At 46.8% G+C, this 8,672-nt stretch overlaps 2 long non-coding RNA genes across 3 annotated transcripts; both read right to left on the bottom strand.

Annotated features, from left to right (window-relative positions):
• Positions 1-95: 95 nt before the first annotated feature.
• LOC311428395 lies at positions 96-1,673 on the bottom strand. The gene is made up of 2 exons (XR_014687700.1): positions 1,141-1,673; positions 96-1,080 (listed from the first exon to the last, which is right to left on the bottom strand). It is a non-coding gene; the product is annotated as an uncharacterized lncRNA (long non-coding RNA).
• A 1,629-nt stretch (positions 1,674-3,302) lies between these two features.
• Positions 3,303-6,776, bottom strand: LOC311428392. 2 transcript variants are annotated; one of them, XR_014687696.1, is made up of 5 exons: positions 6,600-6,776; positions 6,456-6,521; positions 6,323-6,369; positions 6,096-6,232; positions 3,303-3,389 (listed from the first exon to the last, which is right to left on the bottom strand). It is a non-coding gene; the product is annotated as an uncharacterized lncRNA (long non-coding RNA). The 2 variants fall into 2 exon arrangements; XR_014687697.1 differs by lacking the exon at positions 3,303-3,389 and adding an exon at positions 3,576-3,901.
• Between the last annotated feature and the right edge of the window lie 1,896 nt (positions 6,777-8,672).

Below are 8,672 nucleotides of genomic sequence, written 5' to 3'. Positions count from 1 at the left end.
CCCACTGCCGGAAAACTACACCTACCAGCATTCCCCGCACAGCCAGCATGGCCAATCACAGGCCGAGTGCTCGAGAACTGCATTTACCAGCACTCACTGGAACCCTCACCGCCCTTACAAAAAAAGCCTCAAGCCCTAACATCCAAAAAACCTCGAAACCCCTACAGACCTAACCCAAACTATTTACCACACTAAACCCCTGAAGACCTATGCCTAAAACCCCCAACCCAAAATCTTAGGATGCTCAAAACCCAAACCCAACCCAAAACGTTAGGAATGCTCAAAGCCCTAGCCCAAAAACTTAGGGCGCTCCAAACCCTAACCCCAAAACATTAAGACGCAAAAAACCCTAACCCAAAAACTTAGGGTAATACACCATAAATGTTTGTTCATTGTCTTTTGTATTATAAAAACAAGGAGTTCTGTTTGAGGAGCGGGAGTTGCGAAAGCTCCCTGCTGAAGTAAGGAGCTGCATAATGCTTGCCTAGACACTATGAAAATTCTTTTGCTTAATTTTCTTTTTAAAGAGATTTAAATTCTTAAAAATTCTTTTGCGCGCAACAGTGCGCGCAGTCTCAGAATATACCAGGATGTGCTGCGTAATCCTGGAATTAGCAAAATATAAATAAAAAGGGACCCTGGCAGGGGTGAGGTGCGTGCCGTTGGCGGAGCTGAGACTCCCCGGCCGCCCAGTGCTGTTTTGCTTGATGTTTGCTCGCTCAATAAATTCCTTTCTATGATTAATACAATGCTCTCTGAAAATTAATTAAGGGGGCAACTTATAACACTTTGGACGCTCAAAACCCAAACCCAAAAACTTTGGACGCTCAAAACCCTATCCCGAAAACACTAGGACGCTCCAAACCCTATCCCAAAAACATTAGGACGCTCCAAGCCCTAACCCAAAAACATTAGGGCGCTCAAAGCCCTAACCCAAAAACATTAGGACGCTCAAAACCCAAACCCAATAACTTTGGATGTGCAAAACCCAAACCCAAAACATTAAGACGCTCCAAACCCTATCCGGAAAACATTAGGAAGCTCAAAGACCTATCCCAAAAACTTAGGATGCTCCAAACCCTATCCTGGAAACATTAAGATGCTCAAAACCCTATCCTGAAAATTTAGGATGCTCCAAACCCTATCCTGGAAACATTAAGATGCTCCAAACCCTATCCCGAAAACTTAGGACACTCCAAACCCTAACCCAAAAACATTAGGATGCTCAAAGCCCTAACCAAAAACATTAGGAGGCTCAAACCCTATCCTGGAAACAATAAGTTGCTCAAAACCCTATCCTGGAAAAATTAAGATACTCAAAACCCTATGCCCAAAACTTAGGACGCTCCAAACCCTAACCCAAAAACATTAGGACGCTGAAAGCCCTAACCCAAAAACATTAGGACGCTCAAAACCCTATCCTGGAAACATTAAGATGCTCAAAACCCTTTCCCGAAAACTTAGGATGCTCAATACCCAAACCCAAAACATTAAGATGCTCAAAACCCTAACCCAACTACTTAGGATGCTTGAAAGCCTATCCCAAAAAATTAGGGCACACAAAAGCCTAACCCCCAAAATTAAGATGCTCAAAATCCAAACCCCCAAAATTAGGATACTCAAAACCCTGGCCCTGGAGAACCTTACCTGGAAAAAAAAAAAAAAAAAAAAAAAAAGATCTTAAAACCCTAACCGTAAATAACTGACCAAAAATAAAACCTTCAGACTCTAACCCTAAAAAACATATCAACACTACAACCCAAAAAACTCTAATACCCTAACACGCTAACCCTGAAACCCTTAAAACCCTAACCCCCAAACCCTTAAAACCCTAACCGTTAAAACTCCAACCCTAAAAACCTTAAAATCCTAAACATAAACCCTGAAACCCCTTACCCTGAAACCCAACCCTAGTGCCCAATCCCTGAAACCTTAAAACCCTGGATCAATCTGTAGCAAATAGCATAGGCTGAGTCGAGGATCTCAGTACAGTAGCATTATTATTCGAGATTACAATGGCGGGTGTCCCACAAGCAGGAGGGTGCCTACTAATTCCATACACAGTTTATACACTTTTTTTTTCTGCCGAGGACCGGGACCCTCCCCTGTTTCCCCTTTAACTGTGCTATTCAAGGTTCATAATCTAGCTGGTGCTTCACAGAAAATACACAGCTGCTGGCCTGTTACAAGTCACATTTCTTTTGAGGTTTTTACTCTTTGAGGTGGTAATGTTTCTTACGCCGTGATTTCCACCTAATTGCTGTAAGGATTCTGGTTGTCTGCGTTTTACAAGGTTGTCTGTTATAATAAATAAAAGTCCCAAATAGGATTACAATCAAAGTTTACAATTCACTGAATGAATAGAGGTAAGCAAACAGTGCTGGGTACGCTGGGAGTCTCTGCTCCACCAAGACGCGCACCAGTAATACACCAGTTACCTCCCTTAAGGGATATAGAGAAGCTCTCTCAGATACGTCCGTCCTACTTCTCCTGCATGCGGCCGGAGGTCGGTCTAATTCTGGTGCTGTTGGTGGTGGAAGCTGGGGCAACGGTGGTACTGGTGGCGATACCACAGCCACCGGAGGGGGAGCCGCCGGGGGTGGATTGTTAGGATATGGAGGTGGTAGCTTATCCAACGGCTCACGTTTATCTTCTTTTTCTTTTTCATGTTCTTCTTGTTCTTCAAATTTCTTACCTGCTTTTAGTGTAAATATTGAGGCTGGAAAAGGACGTGAAGTCCTCCTGATCCATAATCCTGCATAATCACTTTCTTCCTGGCTAAAAGGTTCCTTTGAATTAACATGGATATTTAAGGCCTGGCAAATCCAGTCTTCGAAGGATCCAAAAACAGGCCAAACGACATGTAGTCTTAAAGGCTCCTTTGGCCATTCTGTCACGCAATACTGGACCATTTTTAATTTACTTTTTCCTTTTCTGGGGTCCCTATCATTCCAATTTCTAATCGTTATTCCTAATGGACTTTCTGGTGGTATGACTGGTAATTTGCTCCCTTTCTTCTGGTCTCTGGTCTTCGATTTTGTCTGACCCATCTAGGAATTTTACTATGGCAATTCCCACAGCCCTTGGTTACCTTAGTAAGAGTGTCTTGCAGGGGGTCGAGGACCTATCACACACCCACAAATCCTATAGGAATCCCTTCGGTCCTTCACCGGCCAAGTCCCTCACGGGAGATTGGAACCGCGGTTAGAAGACCTCCACAATCGGTTCGGAACTAAGTTCCATCTCAGTCACACTCTTACACACACAGGCAACCGAACCCCACCCAACCGAACGGTATACGCTTTAAATGCTTACGACTCCGTCATCTTTGTTCGGATCTTCACACACACAATTACGGGCAAAATATAGTGCTGCAGCTGGCAAGGGAGCTGAAAAAAAGAATCAGAAACTTTGCTTACCTTTATTCAGGTTTAAGATGCCATTAGTTCCGACCTGACTCAAACAGCAGCCACCAAATGGTGGGGGTGCCTCTCCTAGATCAAACCAGAAATCAGGAACCAAAGCCCTCCCGGACGAGCGCCCACTTGTAATAAATGACTGGGTCCCAAACAGGATTGCAATTGAAATTTACAATTTATTAAATGAATAGAGGTAAGCAAGCAGCGCTGGGTGCGCCAGGAGTCTCTGCTCCACCAAGACGCACACAAGTTACATCAGGCGGCTGGTTTTTATGCTGCTAGGCTAATACATATTCATTACTACTTCTACAAAAGGCAGCGTTATTCTAATTAGTTCCCAGAATCCAAACCCTCCCACTGGTGCAGGCGTTATCAGTCTCCGGTGGTCCCTCTGGGGGCCGCTCATACTGAAGGCTCGTAGTCTTCCCCCAAGGCTTTTCTCTTGTCCTTCTCCTTTGTCCATCTTGGCTGGATGGCAGACACTTGCATAGTGTCCCATGCAACAGTTGTAATAGTTAGCAGTTATTCTGAAACCCCTTTGTTCTCTTATCCCCTATTGACCCGAATTGCTGGACCATTCCTTTGCAAGATACAAGAACTATATACATTAACCACTCTGGTTTTCTCAGACTTTTCATCATATCATGCGGCCCTAGCATTGTTCCATATTGACACGAATCAGATGAACTCACTTCACACTGTTAAGCTGTCTTATCACTGCAAGCATATCTCAATACCACCTTCCTTCCCTCTACAGGATGTAACTGCGCAAAAACAACATTTTTATTCCCACAACCTTGATCCCCTTACCCTGAAATCCTTATTCCCCTTAAACCTAACAACTCTAACCACAACCCTAACCCTTATTATCAACCCCCTAACGCTAATGACACTGACCTTAATCCAAACCCCAACCTGCCCCTAACCCCAGACAACCAACAACGAAACACACACACACAAAGATGGAAACTACAAAAAAGGCAAAACCCTGGATACAGGCCCCAAATCACAAATACGCAACCAAAATGCTACAGAAAAGCCCCAGATGCAGGCCCCAAATGCTACTGCTAGGCCTCAAAAGCTCAAGATGCATCCCAAAGCAAAAATGCAGACCCCAAACGTTACAGAAAAGCCCCCAAACCCAGGCTGCACAAGTCTACAAGCAGGTCCCAAACTGCCAACAGAAGCAGGCACCAACCACACCCAGATGCAGACCCCAACTGCCCACAAGCAGCTCCTACCCCACCAACCCCTCCCAAGAACTGGACTCCACCCAGACACTGGCCCAAGACCCGGGCCCGCCCCCCGCCACCCCCCCTACCCTCCCCCCGGACACAGGTGTACAAGCAGCTCACAACCCGCCCCTTCAGAGACCGGTCCCACTCCCCCCACCCCTCCCAAGACATGGGATGCGGAGGTGTACAACCAACTCCCAACTCCCTCCCCCTCAAAGGGAGGCCCCAAAGACCCCCAAATGGAGGCTCCTAGAGTGAACAAGCACCTCCCAACTCCCCCAGGCACAGGCCCACCCCCCCACCCCAAACACAGGCCACAAAGGTGTATAAACAGCCCAGACCCCCCTCCAAGACCATGGCCCCTATAGTGTACAAGCAGCTCCCAACCACCCACAGATGCAGGCCCCAACCCTTCTCAAAAGGGAGGCACCTAGAATGCATGAGCAGCTCCCAACCCCCCTAAACATAGGTCCAAAAGTGCACAAGCAGCTCCCAACCCCCCTCAAATACAGACCCCAAAAGTGTACAAGTAGCTCCCCCCCAGAGACAGGACCCAAAGGTGTACAACCAGTTCCCAACACCCCTGAGACACAGGCCCCAACCCCCCCCCCCCCAGACACAGGGCCCCAAATTCTACAAGCAGCTCCCAACCCCTGCAAGGCAGGCCCTATACAAGCAGCTCCCAACCTTCCCCCCCCCCGAGGGAGGCCCCCAAGCCCCCCACAAACACAGGCCCCTACAGTGTACAGGCAGCTCCCAGCCACCCCCAGATGCTGGCCCCAAAGTTGTACAAACAGCTCCCAGCCACCCTGCAGAAACAGATTCCTACATTGTACAAGCAGTTCCCAGCCCGCTAGACACAGGCCCTGACCCCCCACAGATGCAGGCCCCAAAGGTGTACAAGCAGCTCCCACCCCTCCCCCAGAAGCAGGCCCCAAAGGTGTAGAGTCAGCTCCCAACCCCCTCAATGCTTGCCCCAAGGGTCTACAAGCAGCTCCCCCCTTGCCCCCAGATACCGGCCCCCAGACACAGACCCCAAAAGCCCTGAACTCTAGAGGCAGGCTCCAAAACCCAGGACAAAGCCCCACTGGTTCGAGACAGGGCCCAAATCCCAGACACAGGCCCCAAACGCTAAACATATGCCAAAAAAAGTATTAGTGCTGGTGCCAAATGTTACAGACAGGCCCAAAAGCCCGAGATGCTCAAGGCTGAGACGTAACTTGGCTTTCTGAATTACTGGAAAGCAGCTTTCATTCTCAGATAATTGTGTGCAGGCTAGACAGGATGGGGCTTCAGGCACCTCTTCACCTGAGGAAACACACTGCCATCAGGCACCGCTGTGCCAGACAAGCTTGTTCTGCTAGAACACCCTACTCAGATGCACTGTGGCGTTCAAGTGAACTGCTTTCATGCAAATATAACGACTGATGTTACAACCCACCTTGCCTGTGGCACCTGGTGAACAGAAGAGTAAGCCACCGCAGCGCTTCAAAACCATCCCTGCACGTGCCGCTCCTTGTCGCTCTCTGGCCTTATCTCATATCCTTATCCACTTCTGTGGAGAGCCTGCCACGGCACCTGCAAAGCAAGACGGACACCTTTCATAGTCACCTTGTGCTACTTGGTCGTTCTGCTCCAACCCAACTCATGACCAGCCCCTCTTCTTACACAGCTCTTCAGAGTGCAGTTTGCTCCTTTGAGCCTGCGCGAGACACCTGTGAAAGAAAAAGAAACGCATAGGCCGATGCAGCATCCAAAGACACAGCACAACTAGGTAAGTTACTCTCATCTGCTCCCTTACCTCTGCCGCTTACCAGCCCCCGAGGCAGATGCTTCAATCTACCCTCTTCAAACAGCTACAACACCTCTAAAAGACAAAGAGGGGATGCTTAGAGGAACAGTGAGACCTACAACACAACAACTGCTACATCTGTTCCTCACTCACCTTGCCAGAGGCAGCTCTGCGTGTGACGTCCCAGGTTGTACACTGCGTTACCTAACCCTTACCGTAACCCTTACCCTAACCCTTCTCACCCTTACCATTACCCAAATCTTTACCTTTACTTTTTCCTTACCCTTACTCTTTCCTTTAACCATAACCTTACCCTTACCCTATTCCTTACTCCAACCCTTCCCCTTTCCTTCCCCTTCCTCTTACACTTAACCTAACCCTTACCCTTCCGCTTCCCCTAAAACATATCCTAACACTTTCCCTTACCCTTACACTTACCCTAACCCTTACTATTACCCTTACACTTACTCTTGCCCTAATCCTTGCTTGCACCCTTACACTTATCCTAACCCTTACCCTTACCCTTACTCAAACACTTACACTAACCCTTACCATGACTGGTAACCCAACTACTTTTTGGGTAACCAAAACACTTACTATTACACCTGACCCTTAAACTTACCCTAACCCTTATCCATACCATTACCCTTACCCTTAACCTTACCCTTATCATAACACTTACCCTTACCCTAACCCTTTCTGCTACACTTACCCTTTTCCTAAATCTAAACCTTACACTTACCCTTACGCTTATCCTCACCCTTACCATTACCCATATCATTACACTTACCCTTACCCTAACCGTTGCTTTTACACTTACCGTTACCATTAACCTTACGCTTACCCTAACCCTAACTCTAACCCTTACCGTGACCCGTACCCTTACACTTACCCTTACCCTTACACTTACACTGACCCTTACCCTTACCATAACCCATACCCTAACATATAGTTGTACCCTTAACCTTACCGTTACCTTTAACCTTACCCTTACTCTATCCGTTACCCTTATGCTTACCCTTTACATAAACCTTAACCTTAACCTTACCCTTACCATAAGCCATACAACAACACTTACATGTACACTTAAGCTTACACTTACCCTAGCAATTACTCGTACAATTACCCTTAACCTTACCCCTACCCTTACTCTTAACATTAGCCTTACCCTTAATCTAACCCTAAACCTTACCCTTATCCTAACCCTTACCCTATTTGCTACACTTGCACTTAGCCTAAATCTAAACCTTACACTTACACTTACCCTTACCCTCAACCTTACCATTACCAATACTCTTACTCTTCCCCTTACCCTAACCCTTATCCATACACTTACTGTTACCTTTAACATTACCCTTACCCTTACCCTTACCCTTACCCTTACACTTACCCTTACCCTTACCCTTACCCTTACCCTTACCCTTACCTTTACCCTTGCCCTTACCCTAACCCTCACCCTTGCCATTAATCATACCCTTACCCTTCTCCTTACCCTAATCCTTACCCTTACACTTACGGTTACCATTAACCTTACCCTAACACTTACCCTTACCCTGTCCCTTACTCTAACCCTTACAATGACCCGTACCCTTACACATATCCTTACCCTTACTCTTACCCTAACCCTTACCCTTACCCTCAACCTAAGCCTAAACCTTAACCTTATCCTAACACTTACCCTTACCTTAACCCTCACCCTTACCATTACCCATACCCTTACTCTTACCCTTACCCTAAGCCTTATCCTTACACTTACCGTTACCGTTAACCTTACCCTTACCCTAACACTTACCCTTACCCTATCCCTTACACTTATCCTTCTCCATACAACTTACCCTTACCCTAACACTTAACCATAACCTAACCCTAACCCTAAACCTTACACTTACTCTTAACCTTAACCTTACCCTTAACCTTAACCTTAACCTTAACCTTAACCTAATACTTACCCTTACGTTTCCCTCACCCTAACCCTAAAATTAACCCTGACCATTACCCTAACACTTACCCTTACCCTTACTCTAACCCTTACCCTGACCCGTACCCCTACACTTCCACTTACCCACTTAAGGGTAAGTGTTAGGATAAGGTTACCCTTACGGGTGACCCTTAAGCTTATCCTTAAAGTTTATGGTTAGGTTATGGGTAAGGGTAATGGTATGGGTAAGGGTATGGATAAGGATAAGGGTAATTGTACGAGTCATTGCTAGGGTAAGTGTAAGCATA

This window comes from Aythya ferina (assembly GCF_964211825.1).
Source record: "Aythya ferina genome assembly, contig: HAP1_SCAFFOLD_68, whole genome shotgun sequence".
Lineage (NCBI taxonomy): Eukaryota > Metazoa > Chordata > Aves > Anseriformes > Anatidae > Aythya > Aythya ferina.
Note: the sequence above shows the minus strand (reverse complement) of the source record. Positions and strands in the feature narration are given on the sequence as shown.